Here is a 23,870-nt window from a genome sequence, read left to right as displayed (position 1 = left end):
GGCTCCACCTGAGACCATCGTCCCTTCGGCTCCACTGGTCTCTCATATCCCACCAGCTTCACCTTGATCCTCTTTGATCAGTCGTCACCCCATCATTGCCACTGACTTCCGGGCTATTTCCCTCCCCCCGACAGCTGCGTCGGGCTCCTCCATCCCTCTACTGCGGTCCTCACTCACACCGGCGTCACCTCAGTTCTCCCGCCCCCTGGCTCCACCTCGGTGGGACTCCACCTAGGTCTCCTAGTCCATCAGTGTCACTGGGTCTCTCGTTCCATCAGACTTTGCCTGGGCCTCACCATATCCCTGCATCACCTCAGTCGGTCAGGCTCCTCCCTCCATCAGTTCTGCCGTGGGTCACCTTCCTCCTGGCTGCCTCCTGGGTCTCTCTGGACTCTTGTTGGCTGTCTGCTCCTCCATGCATCCTTCCACCGTCCGCTCCTCTATGAGCCCTTTCATCACCAGCTCCTGCTTGGCGTCTCCTACCGTCTACTCCACCCTGGTTTCTCTGGCCAGCATCCCTGCCTGTTTCAAGCTCTATGGCAGCTCCTCATCCACCTCCAGAGCCCCCACCCTCCCCCCACCCTCCCTCCCTCCCTCCCTCAGTCGAACTATTACAGCACTACACACATTAGGCACACATTCACCCTGTGTATTTAAGTTACTCATTTCATTCAGTTCTTTGTCTGGTATTGTTAGTGTGTTGTTTCTCGCTGTTAGATTACTTGAGTTTACTTTGTTTTACTTTGTTTAATAAAATGATAAAATGATTGATTTTATTCGCCTCTGCTCATCATCATCTGGACTAAAACATGACAATGATGGCACTGTGTGAGAAAAAAAAGTTAATTATGTTTATACTTGTGGTGTGCTTTTTGACATTTTGGAGATGTCTCCATTCACGTTCATTACATGGAAAATCACAGATAATATTCTACAGAACTGGATTCCAATGAATAGGAAATGCAGGTTTTGGAGACAACAATTTTTAATATTTATGGTGGTAACTTTTATTTTCCATTTCCTCATGGATGTCATCCAATGACCAGAACTGATTTATCTGGAACTTAATGAACTGACAGAAATATCCTCAATGGATTAAGTGCTATAATAAAAAAAATCAGTAATTTTAGCAAAGAAGATCTGTGAGGATACTGCCCTATTCTAGCACGGATATCTCTCGCCTCTCTTTCTCCTGTCCTTGTAAGCACGGCTCTGACACTAAGCCCCCCGTAGCTGAGGATCAGTGCTGTGTGCAAATCCCCTCGCTTGTCAGCCAACGAGCATCTGGGGGGGTCTGTTCGCACCCCTCCCTCACTCTCCCACACCACTGACGATCTCAAAAACCAGAAGATAATCACTGCGGCCGTCACATTTGCATCGGCAGATGCTGCAGTCAGTAATAATTTAAAACTCAAATTCGATCTCCCAACAGCTGATTGAGAGAGTAGGACCTTATCAGCGATGGCGCACCAATGCCGTGTCAGGCTCCGTCTGTCAAGAGGTAGAGAGGATGCATAAGTAAATATGCGTGCTTCTTTTCAGGCTGTTGGGTATCATATGTGGCCACAGGAGAAAGGTGTGCAAGCTGACCGAAACCATCAAACTGTGCTTCTGAGATTACTGGTAATGTCACAATCAAAATGCACCTTGATCATTTTCACTGGCCTGTTGTCTCCTTGCTTTGGGCCCTGTTTCCACCTGGCATTACAGTTTTTTACAATTGAGAGATCATTTTGCATGATACCTTTTTTATCTTCAAACCAAACTTGGGTCTTCAGCTGACAAAGTTTAAATCCCACCTAGCTAGCACGCTTCAAGTAATGTTTACGCATTAGGTAAGGTCTTTAGTGGCTGTTCGAACACATTCGATCACAAGAGTGTTTCCACTACGAAAGGTCGAATGCGTTTTTCGACTACCTTTGGAAGTGGTCAAAAGTGGACAAGCTCAAAACGATTTACACCCCATTTACACCTGTATTTAGCGTCGTCCACTTGCGATCAACCAAAACGCATTTTAATACCAGGGGGAAACAGGGCCTTGGTTACAATGCATTCCTTACTCTTCTTCCTTTTCAAGGGTGTTTTAAATATGCTTTGATCTACTTCCATCAATAAGCCACCAGCATCATTGTTTGTATTTTTAGAAGCAGAATCAACATCAAATATCTGACTCATTGAAATTGGCTGCAAGTACACATTATTCTCACTGTTCTCATTCACATTAGGAAAGTATCATAGATGTTTCATATGTAGAATTACACAAAAATGTTCAAATGTATACCTGATGTGCCTGTCTTTATGTGTGCATCTTCCCCTTTAATTTTCTGACAGCAGTGTTAATCTTAATTTCCTGTCTTTGCTCCTCTTCTTCCCTTTCTGCATATGTGAGAGTAGGTTTCTATTAAGCTCTGATTAATCTAATTTCAACTTTGCTTTAAAAATCATTGTACTTTTCTTTTAAATCATATTTATAACATTATTTTCCATGTATGTTTTATTATTTTCATGTTTTTAATTTAATTAAGGTTTTGATTAGTTTTCTGTATCATCATTGAACTTGAAGCACATGCTAATTGCATTGAACATAACATTTACTTTACAGAAACGTAAAAGGGCGATATCACATATTGTAAAAGATATATGTATATTGTATTTTTTATCAGAGCAAATGAACCATCAGTTGATGTCCATATATTTATTCCACCAAAAACACACAACACAGACAATATCAGTTACATTTCCGCATCCAAAACACAGAGTCAGTCAACACAAAGACTGTATAATCAAAATCATCTATTCTGAATTTTACACTCAGATCAAGTTCACGTTATTTAAAATCATGTACGTAAACCTAAAGAAATGATGTTTCAGTAACTCAGATTTACTGGCGATTGCGATCTTTTTAACCTGTGAAACATGTTTACCAAAGCATACAAAGCTCTCTCGCTAACATTAAATCTTTGATAAAAGGTGGAACATTAGACAATTTAACCTTTTTTAGCTGGTGTAGAAAGGGGAAGTACGGGGGTAAACGAACTCCACAATTCAATGACTTTTTCAACCACTGCATTTGCCTTTTTCACCGCACCTAAGAACTTTACAATTGCATTGTTCATTCTTGAGGCAGCCATATGTCCAACCACATTGCCAACAGTTAAACTGCATTAATCAACACTCTCCGCTGACAATACTTTAACTCTATGCTGATACATGAGGGAATCTAAACCACCACCTGTATGGGCCACCATGGTGTTTAAAAAAACAGGAGTTCAACACCCTCAACTCTAAAAAACCTTGTACTATCCGACCACAACACACAAAAATTTAGACAAAAATCAATAAACTCCTACAACATAGAAAAAAGTTTGAAAAAGAACCCACAACAGGCACATCGCTCACTCACCACACGCTCCACTCGCTTGTACCATTCGCATATGTGTACAGAGATAGAGAGAGAAGGAATTTTAGGGCTATTATTTCATGTCAGGCTTTAAAAAATCACAGATATCAGTCAGTAACTGATATATACAGATACTGTATATTGTGCCTAATGTTAATATGTATTCTTTCCCTGTCAAAAACAACTAACATCAAACCATTTAAACTGCTGGTAAATGTAAACTGCTTTTTTACAGCCACTCCAAAACATTGCTATGGTGATCACTATAGTATTTGTATTTCATTAACACAGAACAAAAATGTAGGGATTTCATTTGTAGATTTAAATGCATTTTTCACTTCCAAAACTTGCTCCACTGAGCACTGACCAATGAACTACTATGGTCCATTTACCCAGTCTATTATAATAATTTTCTTCAATGAGATTGCCTTGCAGTTTCACCTTGAAGTGTTTCACTCTTCAAAATCTAGCATGAAAAACTATTTGACATCCTAAATAATAATAATTAAACAGTAAAATAATTGCTAAGCTAAAACATGTAAAAGGAAATGAAGAGAATACTTATGCATTTCTCGATTGTGAAAACTGTGTTAAATATGGCTAGAAGTACATGTCGATAAAGCACACTGCTCTTTTGATTCTGAAGGGCAAAGCGTGCCCCACTGTTGCTAAAATTGCAGTCAGCCCCTATTTCCAGCCCTATTTATAATGCATTTCCAACATGGAAAGTGCCGTTACTGAGAGCCTGAGAGAGAGAGCGAGAGAGAGAGAGAGTCAGAAGAGGGCAGGTGCTTAAAGGAATTATTACTGCATGTGCAATTACCCATCATTCCACTTTTCTAGGAAAATGTGACCCCAGCATCCAGGCTCACTGTCATCATTCACCACTGCCCACCCCTCCTTCTTCTCTTTGATTTAAAGGCAAGAGAAACATCTGACATTTGCATGCAAAAAACATGAAGGAGGCAGCAAATGGAGGGTCGTAGGTGAAAAGAGAAGTTGAAGGGCGCTGAGTCTCACTGAGTCCAAAGAACGCAGGGAGCAGATCAGCTCTTCAATAGCGGTGCATGGTCTCTGATCTGCATGTTCTTGATGGCTTGACGCCATTCCTCCCGGTCCAGCCCCCAACATCTGCCTGGGTGAACTACAGGTGCTTGGGTCTGGTATCCATGGTGATTGACTGAAAGAAAACCATGATTCATGCTCTGTTTACTGTTGGCCTATTCATGTCTTACAGAGGGTGGATCAGTAATGAGCAAACTATCTTGAACAAGCAGATTTTGAACAGACTGATCTGACTCAATTGGTTCTGCTCTTTGTGCCAGACATCAGGTGAATCCCACCAAACCTTTCGGGAACATGCCCAAAATATAATTTCACCCCAATTATATTTTGCTCACATGCCCTAAAAGTAAATCTACAAATGAACTTTTAGCAGTTGAACACATTCAAAATGTACCGTTTACAGTTTTTACCGTTTCTGGGAAAAATTACCAAAAATTAATCTCCCCAAGAAAGAAAGAAAGAATATATACATAATTGTACTATTTGTTGTACTGTTTTATGCTCAATAAAATAAAATGCATTAGTATATTTCATTAGAGAATCACAATTAAGAATGGAAAATAATAAAATAATAATAAAAAATAAACATCTGGACATGCTACAGTATTGAACATTTGAGGAGGGGTGCTTAATTGTCATGAAAACCCAAAAAGATATTAATGAGGCTAAATAGGCAAAACTTTTATGCTATATATTTGATATAAGAATTTGGAAGTGAAATCAGTACACTGTAAAAAAATATTTTCATGATTTGTTAACACAACATTTTTTCTTTTGTCAAATTAACTTAGGTAATTAATGTGGTTCAGATAACATAATATTTTGAGTTTCTGTTGATTAAATCAATCGCCTTCATTGCATTAACTCAAATTTTTAATTTCAACAAACTCAAAATTTTAAGGCAACCAGGTAACTTATTTTTTTTTAAGTTAAATCAACAATTCTTTTTTTACAGTGAAAATGTACTGATGATTTTTCTGCCAGGACATTACTGTTAATTTCTTGTAAAAATTCTTACAAAAATTTCCTTCAACCCTAAAACACAACACAATATAATACGTTCTTCAAAATACGGGTAAAACACCTGAGAAAGATCAATATGAAAAGTTTCTTCACATTTACACAGTACACTGTGCCATATTTTTATGGACTTTTGTTACAATGAAGTCTTTGTGAATTTCACCCTCTTGGGCCAAAGGTTAGGTGCAAACTATTGCACTAGGGGAATGATGTAAAACATCATAATAATATAGTGGTGTGGTGAAGAAGTGGTTAAGGCTCAGGGCTAGTAACCAGAAGGTTGCTGGTTCAAACCCCACAAGGACTGAGCCCTGAGCCATCATCCTTGAGCCCTTGAGCAAGCCCAGGCTGCACTTTGGGATTTAATGGCACCGCTAGTGGCACAGAAATGACACATTTTAACTTTAAGCTATAGTTAATTTACACTTGCTGTTGCATTTATTTTAGAATGGAGGATATTCTGTCCCCCATTCAGCTGCAGTCTGTGATCTTGAAGGTCAGCACCATTTCCGCCCCTGACACAGTAAACAGCTCACGACCCCGCTGAGACCAGGCCATTGTGTTCACTTACAGCTGATCAATACAACCTGTCCCAATAACAACTTCAATTCCACTTAATTTATACCAGTAGAAGCCCAGCATATGAACACATTCACATAATAATGTATCACAACCAAGTATAGCCTCTTCTGCATTGTGTGTGTGTGTATGTGTGTGTGAGTGTGTGTGTGTGTGTGTGTGTGTGTGAACATATACAGCATGTACTGTATATTTCGGGGTTCAAAAGTTTAAAACTACTAGTGCAAATGGTTCTATTATGCATTCTTTTATAATTCAATACATTTTTCATTCAACAGTCTAATGCTCACCAAGTCTGCATTTTTTGATCACAAATTTAGTAAAAGCAATAATATTGTTAAAAAAATACAATCCAAAATCACTGTTTACTATTTGAATATATTTTAAAATATAAATTGAATTCCTGTGATGGTATAAAGCTGAATTTCCACCAGCCATATCCTCCAGCCTTCTGTGTCACATGATGCTTCAGAAATCATTCTCATATGCCGAGTTGGTGAACCATTTCTTAATATTTTCAGTGTTGAAACCAATTGTTCTGATTAAAGGGGTGGTTCATTGCGATTTCACTTTGTTAACTTTAGTTAGTGTGTAATGTTGCTGCTTGAGCATAAACAGTATCTGCAAAGTTACAGCGCTGAAAGTTCAATGCAAACGGACATATTGTCTTTTAAAGTTATGGCAGTTTAATGCCTACAATTACGACCGGTTTGGTCTACAACGAGCTTCTTCCCGGGTTGGTGACATCATAAACCCTGTCCACGGGAACACGCAACAAAGTAGGCGAGGCCATGTCGCGCGGCATTATGCAGAAGAGCGGAAGAGTTGTCTACACCAGACACGCCGCATCAAAAGATAATAGAACACATTATAATCAGTGATATTGTCTACATTGGATGCGGCGCAGAAGACAGCTTCCAGAATCTACACGAGTTAATGCTGGATTTGCACAAAGGCTATTACTGAAAGATGAAGCAGTCCCCACTTTAAAAGCAGAAGCTGCTTTTGTGGGCCCCAAACTGTAAGTATGTTTTATTGTTTGTACATGTCTTTTAAATGTATAGTTCTGTTGCTATTGTTTGGTTGCATCAAGGACGCTAGCCAGTTAGTTAAATTCTATTGCATACTTCTCCAACAAACGCCAACAAACACCAACAAACTTATATGTTCATAGACAAACAGTTGTTCATGCTATAAATTAAATGATACCGTTACAAAAATACTACTACTTAGTCATGTATTCGGCTAAAGCTTTAATCAGGATAAAACCATATATTGAAAGCTAACATAAACAGCAGTATCATTTACAAGTGACAGCATATCTAAACACTTTGACACAAATACAAACGGAAATACTTACCATTCAGAAACGTCCTTTAAAAACCGTGCTTGCAGAGGTTCTGCTTGACCCTCTTCATCATTACTGTTATCTGGGTCTGATTCTGGCTCAATTTGATACGGCAATATAGATGCCATTATTTACATTTCCACTGAAGCACATGCAGCAACTAATGGTAAGGGGCGTGGTGTTTCCGGACACTTCAGCAAATCACAATACACTGGGCCAGCTAACCAATCTGAGCACATTTATAGCATGTTAAAATGGCCACTTTTTGGGGTTGAGCAAAAATGCGCCATTTCAGTGTGGGCCCTTTTAAATGCAAATGAGCTGCTGCGCTTGGCCTAAGAGGGTGGAGCTTCAAGACCTGATTCTCTGGTGTCAGGAGTCAGTCATGACAAACTATAATGTCAGAAACTGCGAATATATGCTGCATGGAGATAGAACAGGTATAGTTTAGTTCAATTACGTTTATAACTTATATTGTCTTCTTGTTTTTATCCACTATATTAGTACAAGCCTGTAGTACCGGACCCCGTTCGACTTTACTGATGAGTTTTATGATGTTTATTGTACTTCACTCAAAAGATAAAGCGTCCGTTTTCACTCTAGAAAATCACTGTATGAGCTTAATAAAACACAGTGCAAGTGTGCATTAAAATATTATCCATAAACTCTCTCTCTCTCTCCCTTGCATTATCATCAACATACATAGCGAATTACACAGAAACACTTGTTACAACTAACAGTAAGCAAATATATAAAGACCTTATGCCTTTCGGGTGGTGCTTAATAAACTGGTAAACTTTATATGCATAAATCAACTCCAATGAAGTGTAATAAAGTGCTCTCACCTTCATTACTGCTGTATCCAGTATCACTCTGGAGACTGTACGCTGGATCATGAACAGTTTACTGGTCGATCCTCGAGTAATCCATTTTTAGTACAACCTCTGTTTTGTATTGTCCCTTTGTATTGACATTCGTTCACAAAGCAGTGTGGTGTGAAATGATTCGCGCAGACATAAACGAATTTCTGTCGAGTTGAGGGAGCATTTTCTTTGAAAACAAAATTAATCCACCTCGTCTTCAGCGGCTCAGATTTTGGGAGTAAATGGCAAGAGTTATGTGGATTAATCCATCCAGCTACAGAAAACCTAAAATGCTTGGGAGACATTCTCATCAGTGCAGCAATGGCGGACTGTAGTACAACTCGCTGTGAACTCGCTCAGGGCGGTTCTATGTTAAAACGGCAGTGTCTGTCAACATTCGTGGGCAGGGCCTGTGGCTAATGTGACGTCACACTGCCAGGGATCTGGAAACGGCTTGTTCTGAGACACTGCTTATGATTTATGGGGATTAAAAAAAAAGGAGTGGTTGGATTTTTATCATTATAGGGTGGTTGTGTACACACACTACCAACACACATTTATAGCCAAACACCATGCAAAAGTGAATTTTGCATAATAGGTCCCCTTTAATTCTCAGACTTTTGATTCCCTCTGTAATGCATATTGTGCACAATGCACATTTTGACCATATTGTACAACACAAAGATGGAACAAAGCCCATGCAGTGTCTGTGTATGTTAATGTTGTAATGTTATCATACCCTCTAAATGCCTCCGGTACAGGAGACTAGCAGAGGATCCTGTTAAACTAAATGAGCAGAAGAGAGAAGCTGAACCGATTAAAGTCAGAAAAGTGTAAGTTCAGCCTCACTTCACACGGCTTTGTACATTGTTTTGAAATCAGACCTCAAAGACACAAAGGCTGAAAAAAGAGTTAACGAGCCAAATGACCTTTATCTGGCTATGGAGTGGTGAGCAACCCTCAGAACCATTTATTTAGATCTTACTGAAAGCCTCCAGACGCGGGGAGAAACACGTCTTAGAGAGTCATCTGTATGCGTTTGTAGTGTACACTCTTTTCATCTTTTTTTAAATTACAAGAAAAATAAACACATTTTTTAAAAATGGTTTGAATTGTGTAAATGAATACTAATATTAATTATATATTATTCAGATATCAAGTCATAGTCTCATTAGTGGTACTTTCTAAAGCAAGCATAGCATCTTCTTTAGTACTGCTGTAAGATTTACTATTTGTATGTTTCATTTCTTCCTTTTCAATTAAAAATTAAATAAAATATAAAAAAGTGTTCCTACCTTTAGTTTGTTTATCTTCAGTCACGTTTCCTGTTGTTTAGTTTCCCGCCACTCTTCTGTTTCCATGGTCACTAACTCAATCATCACAGCTGTTCGTCATTTAGTTCACCACCATTGTGTATTTAAGTTCCTCCTTGTGCACTCTTCATTTGTCCAGTATTGTTTGTGTTTACACGCTGTCTCACATGTGGCTTTCTAGTTGGAGTTCTTTAATAAACCTGGTTTTATTTTTATTATCATCATTATCATCTTCTTTGGAGTGTATGTGACGGTAGGATTTATAATAATAATAGTTAAAAAATGTAATATATATTTTTAATTAAATAAAAAAAAAAGCCTTATATGTGTTTGTACTGTGCACTCTTTTCTTACTTATTAATCACAAGAATAATAAACAACACATTAGATTTTTAATGCTTTAAACTACTGTATGTAAATGAATCAGAATATTACAAATATTTATTTTAAATTCTTCAGATATTGTTGTTTGCAAGTATCTTCATTACTATTGCTTGTAGAATTTACTGTTATTTTTCATAATCTTACTAATTAAAATGAAAAATTATGGGAACATTAACACATATAAACTATTAACTATGACTTTTCCCTCAATAAACTCCTAATTTACTGCTCATTAATAAAAGGTGTTTAAGTTTAGGTATTGGAAAGGATTAAGAATGTAGAATAAGGTCATGCAGAATAAGGCATTAATATGTGCTTACTAAGTACTAATAGCCAATATTCTAATAATATGCATGCTAATAAGCAACTAGTTAAAAGACCCTAAAATAAAGTGTTACCATAATTATCTTATAAAGCTATTAATTACCCAAACAACATATTCCTTTTAAAGGCTTTGAACTGTGTAAATTAATAAGAATTTTAAAAACAGAATTCATATGTTCTACAGAAAATGACCCTTGTGATCTTTTATTGTTATAATAATGCTGTTCCGATTGCTCTGAGGAACAGCACATCCTGTTCCCCACCTGCCATATGACTCAGACATTTAGAGCAAACCCAGCCTTAAAACCTCTCAGTATGAGCAAATAACTGAGAGAGACTGATGTATTGGGTCTGTAGCATGTGTTCTCCTGCAGAGTGTTGTGTGATGTAAGCGCCATGTGCAGGTCGTAACAAGAAATTTCACAGGCTGTAGAATGGAGTGCCAATGGCCAGCCTGAGGCAATGAAATGGGAGCCATCGAATCACACCTGCCCTTCAAACACGAGCATCCGTGATGGAAGACATCACTTGACACTCTGATTTCAGATCTCTCTCACTATCCTTGTTTCTCAGCTTCTCTTGCTCTCCTAACATGCATAATTCAGTTAAAGCCTCATTTGTTAACTCAAGAGGTTTTTAGAGAACATATCAAGGGCTAATTTGGGAGTATGAGACTGCTTTGTTATAAGACAAGAGTCTCCAACAAATGTCACACGCTGGCAGTTACAAAACCTAGTGAGCTGCCCACTTAGTACTGCCTACTATTTTAAGGCATCATTGCTCGACTAATTAAGTTGTTTTATTTTCTTTTTAAACATATTCCACACAGCTCTGGGGGGTTAATAAAGGCCTTCTGAAGTGAAGTGATGTGTTTGTGTAAAAAAAAAAAAAAAATCCATATTTAACAAGTTATGAAGTAAATATCTAGCTTCCGCCAGACCGCCTTCCATATTCAAATTATGAAAAAAACGGAACTGGCATTGCGTCAGTTAAGCTTTTTCCGTAAGTTGAATAGGGAAGATGTAGGACGTAGCGTAAGCTTTTTGAACTGTGAGAGTTTTACACTTGCTTAAGGAGTAAACGGAAGGTATGGTCTGGCGGAAGCTAGATGTTTTACTTCATAACTTGTTAAATATGGACATTTTTTTTTACACAAACACATCGCTTCGCTTCAGAAGGCCTTTATTAACCCGCCGGAGCAGTATGGAGTATTGATCCTGTTCACTGCTATTATAAAGCTTGGATGTGTCAGGATATTTATGAATATTTCTTAGATTGTGTTCATCAGAAAGAAGAAAGTCATATACACTAGGGATGCACCGATACCATTTTTTAAGGACCGAGTACGAGTACAGATACTTTTTTTTCTGGTACTCGCCGATACAGATACTGATGCCTATACATTTATTAAATTATTATTATTATTATTATATATATATTTTTTTTTTGTAATGTGGCAGTTTTTCAAGTACAACACAGTGAGACTAATGAATGCAGGACAGCTTCTTTATTATTACTCCAATGAAAAAAAGTAATAATTTTTATGTTCTTGTCACAAACTTAAAACACAAATTTCACAATGTCCAATAACCTTCAAAGGGCATAATTATTAAAGTCATAATTAAAAAAAATAATTTATTTTTAACCTGCCTTTCAAAAAGTGCTAAACAAATATTACAGAACAAATGTTTATAACATAACACTGTGAACCAATGTAAACACAACCTAGTGACCAGATTTCTCATGGTGGAATACAGGACGAGAGGGCAATATGACCATGATATGCGAAATTTTATTTCATTATATATATATATATATATATATATATATATATATATATATATATATATATATATATATATACACACACACACACATTCATTTAACATATTTTGTTGTTTTATTAACTTTAATGACAGACAAATATTTAATTAGGCTACTCTCCCTTTAAGACCGAATCCATGTAATATCCTGACACATATCTTGTTTTCACCCACCTGTTTGCGTCCACTAAAGCCATAACCGACTGTATTTACATGAGATACACCACACGATGGACGTTTTGACATCTATTTGTGCATTTGACCATTCAGGCGCAAGGAGAACTGATCGCGCGCTGTCTGAGAGAACGGGGATCGCGCGCAAGAAGGAGAGGGAGCGCGCGCGAGAGAGAACGCTTCTGGTCTGTCATTCAACGCGATTTGCATGCAGTTCGCAATGTGTCGGTTGTCATCATTAATTTTAAAGTATTTCCACACCCCTGAGGCTGACGATGTTTCTGCTGCTGCCGCCGGTGTCTCTGTGCACGGAAAATTCTGTCAGTTACATCACGTGAGGAATCGGTCTTTGGTATCGGGGTATTTTTACGAGTACAAGTACATGAGCTTGGTATCGGTGCATCCCTAATATACACCTAGGGTGCCTTGAGGGTATGTAAAGCTTGGGGTAATTTTCATTTGAGAGTAAACTAATCCTTTAAGGAGAGTATAGCAACATGCTAACACTAAACTCTTTTAAAATTGATTGTGAGTCAGAGCTGCTGCCTATGTAGTGAATTCTAAATAGTTAGCAATGAGGTTTTGTTTTAGTTATGATTCTGGTTAAAAAGTATGTGTCTCAAAAGACAGCTCTCTAGGTTTTGGAACTGAGCCACTGTTAACGATATTTAGCCATCAAACTACTATGCTAGTATGCTAGCTGTACAGGAAAATCCCTGTGGATCTATGAAGAGAAATAAAATGTCAGAGGGAGTTGCTCCTTTGCAAATATCTTACCTGCCACTTTTTATATTACTTTCATTACGCTAAGTGCTGCTAATTAGTTTCTCAGTGAAAATGTTGTGATTGAAACATTTTGTCATCTCTCTTGAATTTCACAAGTGGCTGAAGTAGGCTATTATATTTCACAATCTTCTACATTTAATACATAGCATTATTCGGATTGCACATGGTTCAAAGCTCAATTTTAAATACAAACTGATGAGGCTGTGACTGTGGGCTGTCAAATGAGTGCTTATCATTTCATTAGACAGGTTTGTTCTAAATCAAAGGCCTTTTCTGCTTTTTTTATCTTTAAGAGAGATCCCACGTGTCTCCTCTTTTCGTCTTTTTCTCTCTCATCCTCACTGTCATTCAGACACATGCTCAAATATATGATATATCGTGACATGATTTATGCACAGCAGTGTAGCTGGGCCACAGCCACGTGAAAGTGGTCTTTCATTATTGTGTTGCTTATTGTGTTACACCAGGATGGTTAATCCTTCTTCTCTTTTAGCATTAAAAAAAAAAATAAAATAAAATAAAAGATTTGCTCAAGAAAGAGTAAAAATAGCCTCAAATTATGAGCATGTATGTCAGAGCAGAGGCCTGTGTCTTCAGTAAGTGATTTTACAAGATGCCAGAGGCTCAAATACAGCTTACATCAATGTGATTCTGTTCCTTTAAAAGCTGCAGCAGGGTTAGATTGGAGTTTTCAGACCCTCAAGAGCCAAAATAACACAATAGAAACCAACAGTATTTACGCTGATGAATATAGTAACTTTGAATTTTCTAAAAATTACTTTAATGTAATCAGTCAGGAAATTAAATGAATAATAGTAACTGCAGAAAAAGGCACTCAGAACAATCCATAAGTGGCATAATATCAGGATGACGAACAATGTATATTTCATATGTATTTAATATTCTGAAGATCACTAATAATATTTAGCCATTTACCCCAAGCAAAGATATTCAGTGTCTGTAATGAATGTCCTAGGGGTTGGTCGTCTATGAGAAACTGCATTTGTGTTTTCTCCTTCTTGTGGACAAAGTTCAGTCAGGGGAGTAATGATGTTCATTAAGTCTCTCTCTCTCTCTCTCTCTCTCTCTCTCTCTCTCTCTGTGTCTCTCTGTGTCTCTCTCTCTGTGTTTGGCCTTGGGCTTTTCTTGCCACTTGGTAATATTATAAGAAAACATGGAATTAGTTTCCAGTGCCATGCCGATGATACTCTGTTATATATTTCATCACGACCAGATGAAATCTCTAAATTATCCAAGTTGACAGAGTGTATTAAAGATATAAAATATTGGATGACCAGTAATTTTCTTCTATTAAATTCAGAAAAGACTGAGGTATTACTTATAGGACTAAAAACCTGTACACAGAATCTCTTAAAATACAGTTTGCATTTAGAAGGATGTGCTGTTACTTCATTCACTACAGTCAGACATGGGTGTCATATTAGACAGCAACTTGTCCTTCAAAAATCATATTTCATATGTTACAAAAACAGCCTTCTTCCACCTCAGAAACATTGCTAAGCTACAAAATATGTTATCTGTTTCTGATACAGACAAGTTAGTTCATACATTCATGACCTCTAGACTAGATTACTGTAATGCATTACTAGCTAGTTGTCCTGCATCCTCAATAAACAAGCTACAATTAGTCCAAAATGCAGCTGCTAGAGTTCTTGCTAGGTCAAGAAAATATGATCATATATCACCAATTTTATCATCTCTACACTGTTTACCTATTAAAGAGTTAGTTCACCCAAAAATGAAAATTCTGTCATAAATTACTCACCCTCATGTTGTTCCACACCCGTAAGACCTTCATTCATCTTCAGAACACAAATTAAGATATTTTTGATAAAATCCGATGGCTCAGTGAGGCCTCCATTGACAGCAAGATAATTATCACTTTCAAATGCCCAGAAAGCTACTAAAGATGTATTTAAAACAGTTCATGTGACTACAGCGTGTATTAAACTGTAGCCAAAGTCACGTGAACCATTGAAATTTCGAAACGTTTCAAAACACTTATGACGTAACGAAGCCTCATTTACTGAAATCACGTGACTTTTTTCAGTTTGATACACGCTCCGAACCAAAAGATTTGCAAAGCTTCGAAGCTTCATGAAGCAGTGTTTTGAAATCGCTCTTCACTAGATATTGTTGAATAAAGTCGTTATTTTGTTTTTTGGCGCACAAAAAATATTCTCGTCGCTTCATAACATTAAGGTTGAACCACTGTAGTCACATGAATTGTTTTAAATATGTCTTCAGTACCTTTCTGGGCATTTGAAAGTTCTTTAAGTTCCATATCAATTATAAAGTATTGCTACTGACCTATAAGGCCCAAAAATTGTTTAGCTCCTGTGTTTTTAACTGATCTTCTATCGCCCTACAATCCATCACCCTCTTTAAGATCACAAAACTCTGAGCTTCTGGTTGTACCTAGGATATCTAAGCCCACTAAAGGAAGGAGAACGTTTTCACATTTGGCTCTGGAATAGCCTTCCTGTTAATGTTCAGAGCTCAGACTCACTCTCCCAGTTTAAATCTAGATTAAAGATGCATTTCTTTTGCCAAGCATTCACATAATGCATCTCATATCCTTCTACTCCAGATATGTCAGATCAAATGCACATGACTATCTTTGCTTAATGTTATGAACAGCAGCTACACTAATTATTTTCAATTTGCTTTCCGGTTTTATCTTGAGATGCCCATCCCAGTTGACTAGAGAGTACATCAGCTCCAGTTTAGATCCAGCCTCTTATGAAGACTTCAGATGCCTCAACACCTGTGAAGAGATGACACCAACCCCTGCGAGGACTTCAGATGACTCAAACTCTGGATCAACATGCACCATTCCAACTTTTCTTTGCTTTTATTGTGGTGCATACAGCTTCATTGGTTGTTAAAAGTTTTCCTTGTTTGTTGGTTTCTCTTTTTTTCCTGCATCGCAATGGGTTCATACTACAAACACATGGCATTCTCTTTCAAATCCAATCATTAAAAAGTCATTATGAGCCCTTTAAAGAGCTGTGATGTTCCCTCCGTCTGATGTAGCTCATGTCTGATGGTTTTCTTTGATGCGCGTGTATGAAACAGAGGCCAAGAGCAAAGGAGACAGGGGAAAAAAACAGTGTCAGGCTCTAGTTAACAAGACAAATGGAGCAACATGGTTCAGCTCATAACCGGGTTTGACCTATTGGTCCAACCAATAACTCAATCTCTTACGTGGCAAACTGGCATTCAAGATATTTATCAAGACACTTGTCAAGTAAAAGATCTGCTTGCGAGTTTGGCCTCCACGCTCTGAGGAAAGTTAGACAGCTTTGATCACGGGCTGTCTGGGCTCGGCTCTGCTGGTGGTGGTGAAAGGCAGGGCTGATTACTTCTTCTCCCTCCCAGACCTTGATCTTGATGTGATGTCGAGAGAAATCACTTCATTCGTCACCGCTCTCTTTTCGTCCTGGTTCTCCATGTACGGCTCTCGGGGGCTTCTCTTATGACAGGTGGCTCCGTAACAAATGGCCTGCTTATGGTTTTTATTGAACTTTTTGGAAATTAGAGCTAACGTTTCAGCTGTCCAGGCCTTATAAATATATGGTGCTTTTAAAGTGATTTCACTCTTGATTGGGCATAAATGTTCTCTTTTTCTCCTGCCCAAATGATGTTTGTGACTTTAAAAGTGGCTGTTTTTGAACGGTACACAGAGTGGCAGCCCAGTTCATCACTGTCTGAACATTTTAATGGCAATTTCCTTCAACATAATCATATATCCACATAATGGATTATGAAAGTGTCTTTCAGTGCTTGGTGCTCCTGGCTGTCATGATGGATGATCACTTGTTGAAACAGAGCATTGCGCTGCTGAATTGTGATTACATACTAGTCTCAGCCTCAGACGGCTTGCTTATAGATAGAAAGTGCCAAAAGAGCAAGCTCCAATTATGTTGCAGCTTCTAAACATCACGTACAGCTTTTTGTCAGTACACCAAGACATCAGAAACAATGAATAAATTGAACATTGAATTTGCCAAACATTGTTGAAATTTCAAAATGGCCACAAGCATAGATTTCTACATATATTTTTGCAAAACTCCAAAGACGTACCTATACATACAATTCACTGCAGTTTCTAGCTAAAATGAAAACTACACTGTAAAACCAAACAGTAAAATTAATTAAATAAAATGAGTTTGTTTCACTCAAATAATAATGAAAGTTCATTGTACATGGTTGCATGAACTCAGAATTTCATTGTAGTAAGCTAAACTTAATATGATTGAGTTGAGTTGCAGCAGATTTCTAATGAAATTTCTAATTTCAGACTGTATAAATAAATGTTGAAATCAAGTGTTATTTTGTGTGTTTTTGCACAAGATTAACATAGGGAGACATAAGTTAGTGTTTTATGTTGTGTTATGTTGGGATTTACAGGGGGGTTTGTTATGTTAGTTTTATAGGGTTACCATTGTGATGAAGAGTAGAGCCTGTGGTTAGGTTAAGGATAGGCCGCAAAACTTTTGAGACTATCTATACTTTATGTTTGATATACAGTACTGTGCAAAAGTCTTAGGCCACCATTATATGTTGTTTTAGCAATGATATAATGACCATATATAATTATTTATCAGTTTCTTTATTACAATATAAACAGAAAATAAAGTAAATTTGTATGCAGTATTAAAAAACAGGGAAAATAGCTTTTATAGGCTAAAGTGGCAAGTATTTATTGACTTACACTTGAGTAATAGCAGGAACCTGACTCTCTTAAACCTAAATGAAATGAAAAAGGACTAGAAGGTCAAGAAAACTTTGAAAATTTAGATGAGAAGTTTCTCAGAGATTCTTTTTTGAGAAAATGGAAGAAGTCCAGGAGGTCACACTAAATACTGATTTTTGCTTAAAGAAACAATTTTATTCATATTTTATTTTATCCAAGGCTCTAAGCCCCGCCCCACTGGTCACAACATTTTTAAGTTCTACTAACTTAAAAAAAAATTGTTTACTCAAATGTTTTGAGGTAGTACGTTTCCTCAAATGATTTGAGTGTTTGCTCATGTTTGCTTGTTAAGACTATCAGTATACAGATTTTAATGTAGGTGGTATGTTATTTCAAACACAATAGAGCATTTACCGTCACTCACTGGACATTTCATTTCCGAACTGTCGTGATATGTAGAAAAACCACCTTAAAATGTTGCAGCATTCACTTTCATATGTTTTTGAGGAAAATGAGCATGCTTTTAACACCACTCACTGGACATTTAACTTTGAAAGTGCCACAAAACATGCAAGAAGCAACGTAATGTTTTGCAGAAATGTTGCCACAGTCATGTTTTTCCAATAAGCCTAGGTTGCAATATTTCCCTGATGCTCCATTTACAAAGATTATAGGTTTGGAGGTTACTGTATTGTTGGTTCCTAGCCGGCGTTCCTGAAATTGTCATTGGTGGAATGAGTAAGCGGCCATAACATTTGAAAATCTGAACACAATTGAGATGCATTAACTGTAAAATAAGATGATGTTCTTTTTTCAAAAGGAATCAGTTTGTTCAGCTTTGTTGCATTGCATCACATCACTAATGTTGCTAAATCATGTGGGTGCCAATTTAATACAGTATTCTGCCCAGTTTAGTATTCATTGTGAGCATTTTTATGTTGAAATGTACGTCTCTCTGTGTTCCTTGAATAATGTTCAATAGATATTTTTGTGACATTTATGATTTAGAAAGTATGTATTTTCACTCTTGTTTATTTATCAGTTCTTTGTACATAATAATTACAATGCACTGCTATCCAGTCAATGCGCACTTACATAGTTGCAAGGGTTGTGAAATGCTGTATGAAATATAGTTTTGCTTGAGGCTCTTGATAGCAAATAAACTAGAAATGCACAAGCAGAACTATTATATATTCCTCTTGAAATAATCAATACTTATTAATTTTGGACAGACAAAAATTTTGATTACTACACCCAGATTTTCTGCTAATTTCCTCTGTTTTCTGTATAACCGTTCACTGAGACTACTGCAGCTATTGTTCACCAGTCTATTATTGGATTTAACCTCCTCCAAACATGTAAAAACGAAACAAACTGTTAAGCCTGTTTGCCGAATTACATGTTGTTTGTGGGTAATCGGAAGGTTAAGCTGCACAATAACTTGCAAAGTGAAACTTAATGCCGATAACTAAAAGTCTGACTCTGAAAGACTTATTACGTTACAGGTAATCTGGGAATTTAGTAACTATAATCAGAAAGCTAGCACATATTGGCCCTTGCGTATAAGGTAAAGATTATTGACTTACCACAGGCAATTATGGGCAAATCACTCGTGTGTCTTTACCTCTCATTTTTGTCTCTTTTTTTAGAGAGGGATGAGCAGATTGGATCTAAATGGACATGAACACAGCACAGCCCCAGGCATTCCTTTCACCTGTTCCTCTGAGCACAGTGTGGTGTCTTTTCCACAGACAGATGAAAAGTGTATTTTGGAAATTGTTTTGCTGACAGTTGCCTGCCTGACTTCCATAAGTAAATTGCTGTACCTCCAATGGGATGCATGCACCTGCTTGTTAGTGAAGAAGAACAACTGAAACAGACGACTCCGCTGGTTGTGGTTGCACATAGATCTTGTCTTTTTGATTGGCATGGAAAAGTTTGCAGTGCACCGCTCAACCTCACCTCCCTGATCGCTACAGCTGCTGCTATGACATCTGTTACCCTATAGTGTGATGACCAAAGCTCAAAGTTACTGAAATGCGAGCTAACTTTTTTGGCCAGTGTTGCCAAGGCAACATCAGTGGAGACAGGATCAAAGGTCTGAACGGATTAGTGACCCTTTGTCTCATGCATCTTTCCATGAACATTGCCAAACTATTTTACTGTGTGGCATCAGCTGAAAACCTCCTTTTTTGACATTATAAAATAGACTTTAAATTTACATCTTTTGAACTCTTTCTTTATATCTATAATTTCACAACCCATCAAATTTAGTGTTCAGCTGTTTCAAAGCTCAGGAGAATTAATGCAGTTCTCAGATTTGTTCAGCAGCCATTATAATTGTGGGATTATCAAGGTATTTTAAGAGTTTCATTTTGCTTGGCTGCAGTTCAAAGTGGAAAATTATTGATGGCTGCATAAAACAACGACTTAAAGAACAAGCAGAAACATCTGCCAACCATCAACCCTGAGAATGGACTGAATTTACATATACATTTATGCATTTAACAGATGCTTTAATCCAAAGTGACTTGCAATAGAAGAACATAAGCATTTTGTCACAGAGCCAACAATATTAATCCACAAGTGATACCCTTCTGTAAAATATATCTAAAAATGGCCTAAGATTGGTATGCTGGGTTTAGCTTTAGGCAATCTATCTAGACTCATTGCCTCGCCAGGCTAATCTTGAATTAATGTGGTCTCCTGACCATAATAATAATAATAATAATAGTTATTAGGGAAAAATAAGCTACAATACAAGAGAAAATACTTTAATATAAAAAAAAATAGTATTTATGAAAAATTATATTTTATTTTACCTTACAACTGTAAAATTACAATATTGGTGTCTTAATTTCTTCATCTTTATTTCTTAAAGTTTTATTTAACTTAAATGTTAAACTATTGAGCTTCTATTTTGGCAGAAAAGTGCATGGTTAAAGCTTACAAACACTCCAGTAACACTTTACAATAAGATCTTATTTGTTAAAGCTGCAGGCCGTAACTTTTTTTGGTTAAAAATGATCCAATATCAATTTTTGAGCAAATACATAACCAGCCAGTGTTCAAAACTATCTCCTTACCTTAGCCCGATTCACAACGGTAAGCTTGTAATTATGTTTTCTAATTCGGGTGGTACTGGTGGGTTTCCACGGGAAATTCAAGCATGCAGCCGTTCATCTTTGCTTCATTACTTCACGTCTGTTTACATAAAGAAGGAGTCACAGTTAGTAGGCTATATCGCATGTGGAGGATGCTGCAGGCGGCAGATCATTTATAGCCTTTTCTCACAGCAGCTGGAACAATTAAATTTATAATCTTGATGGTGGATTGTAATCCAGAAAGGTCCTAATGACAAGTGACAACTGGAGGTTCACCCGTAGTAAGCAAAAGACTTCAGACTGCAGAGTGGCTACAGAAATTGAAATCTACAGGTAACGCTAATACACACTAAATACACAGTCACGCAATGCTGATATTGTTAACATTAACAATTTGAGAGCAAAGTATAACAATAACGGTTTGACATGATTTGAGTTAAGCGATCCTTAGATTTAATCACTATTGGCAGCGTGATTTATTCTAATGCTTTTTTTCTCTGTTGGTCAGAACAAAAGTGGCAGACATGTTACTTACTTGTTCAGATGACATTTTCCAGTGAAAATTCTTATTTTGGTCAAACTTCCAAGACATAGAATCTGTGATTCCAAAGTACAGGTTCCCCACCGGTGTGGTGACTGACAGCAAACATTAGATTCATCCGCACTGAGAAGCCATGCTGATGCAAAACCTACGTAAAGATGATAATTCTGCAAATAACTGCAATTGCAGGTTTCAAACAGAGATGGCGACAAAGAGGCAAAACTTACAGACTGCAGCTTTAACCCTAGTTAATGCATTAAGTAACATAAACTAACAATGAGCAATACATATTAACCATTGTTAATGTTAATGCATAAACTTGTTTAGTGCACAGTGTATTTTATTATTTATTTTATTTAGTTTTCAGCTGGGAAGCAATGAACTAAACCAGATCTTCACCAACTTAGCCAGGCTGACACACTAGCAAAACCTCTGGTTTAAATGGCTATTTTTGTTTTTTAGTATGATATTCATGAGCAAAACTGCATTTTACAATGTCTCCACTTTTTACATTTTTACTTTGTCTCTGGTTCAGTTTAATTTCAATATAAACGTTGTTTTCTTTTAAGAGACTAATGTTGACATACAGTAAGAATTTAGAGCTATAAATTTAGCATGTATAGCATAGTGAAACATGAGGTTACTTTATCTCAGGAGAAAACTCAAAGTCAGGAGAGACAATTGAGACATTCCAGAGATCTTGTTTGTGATTTTCTTTTTCTTATGGGAACTGACAGTGTGTTTTGCATAGTAAAAGGTTCTTTAAAGTACAAAGGGGATTTGTTAGTTAGAAGCCGCTCTGACTGCTTTCTCATGGAGAAATAAAGGTGGTGCTCAGACATCTCTTCATTACTCTTCTCCCTGATGCAACATGAAAAAATGTTACATCTATTACACCAGGCTGCCTTTGTGTTTATTGTAATAGCAGCTGAATTGCAGTAGAGTGGAGCTTTATGGTGATATAAATTAACTTGCTCTATACTCACTAGCTTTTGTATCCCTCCTACAATACTTCTCTGTCCTTAGCTGAGAAGGTGATATTTATTTTAGCAGACTTATTTCACTTCTCCTCTTAGTGTTTTATGGTTTCTGCGTACCAGTAAACCTAATAATGATTCTGAGTGTAATAGCCAAATTAATCATCAACCTAGAGTGATGAAGAAGGCTGCGTATAGATCACCTTAACTTTGTGTGTGTGTGTGTGTGTCTGAGAGAGAGAGATAGAGAGAGAGAGCAAATGAGATGAGGATGAAGCTCATACAGCTCAAAGTAGAGCAGCACTGCAGACAGATCAAAGGCCTTAGAAATATCTATCTATCAAACCAAGTGAAATCTACAAACAAATTATGCTACTTTTTATTGCTAACTTTTTATTAAATAATTTTTTACCCTTTGGCCCTTAAGATGATTTTTAGTGGATTTATGAAGTCAAGTTTCCTCGAGTTCACATAGGTGTTCTAGGAGAATAATTGCAAGTTCATTTTATGACTTTGTGTTTTCATTTTGAACAATATTTTTTTTTTCACTTGTTAACTATAACTTAATATAACTTCATAATTTTATGATATATTCTGATTGTAAAATATGTGGAAGTGAATGTGTTTTGTCACGCGATGAGTTGGCACCGCAATTTAGAGCTGTCGGATTTATTTTCCAAATTTTCCCCAAAATACATAAAAGTATGTAGCCGGTGAAATGGGAGAAGAATAGAGTAAACTTTATTGTTTCATATACAATGTGTATTTGATATGAATAAAACACTTTGTCAAATTATATCATTGAAAGGGTTATTATTATAGCTTCCATAGACATTAGTGTATGGAATTTGATTTTAACAAACTATAAATGTCTTTTTTACATAGCCTAGTACTTCATTCGAATGTGTATTTAAATGTCTGAAACCTAAAATAAACCGGATGTGGTTGAAAACACTGAATAGTTGTGATATATGACAAGCCAAAGCACATTTGAATTTAGCAGTGAATCTTTGCATTTTATTCTTTGCCATTTATCCTAATTGAACACTGGGTGTATTACAACTTCAGAATTATATTCGTATAGACTGTTAACAGTGATAAGGTATAGCTAAGAGTGGTCCAGACCAACCTTACAAACAAATGACTTACAGAAGGTATACTTAACTAAGAGCGTTTCAGGAAACGCGTATTAACGTTAAAGGGTTAGTTCACCCAAAAATGAAAAGTATGTCACTTATTACTCACCTTCATGTCGTTCCACACCCGTAAGACCTTTGTTCATCTTCGGAACACAAATTAAGATATTTTTGATGAAATCCGATGGCTCAGTGAGGCCTGAGTAGCCAGCAAGATCATTAACACTTTCAGATGTCCAAAAAGGTACTAAAAAGATATTTAAAACAGTTAATGTGAGTACAGTGGTTCAACCTTATAAAGCCTTTATAAGCC

Source organism: Ctenopharyngodon idella, chromosome 6 (assembly GCF_019924925.1).
Source record: "Ctenopharyngodon idella isolate HZGC_01 chromosome 6, HZGC01, whole genome shotgun sequence".
Taxonomy (NCBI): Eukaryota; Metazoa; Chordata; class Actinopteri; order Cypriniformes; family Xenocyprididae; genus Ctenopharyngodon; species Ctenopharyngodon idella.
The sequence above is the reverse complement of the archived record's forward strand: the minus strand, read 5'-3'. Positions refer to the sequence as shown.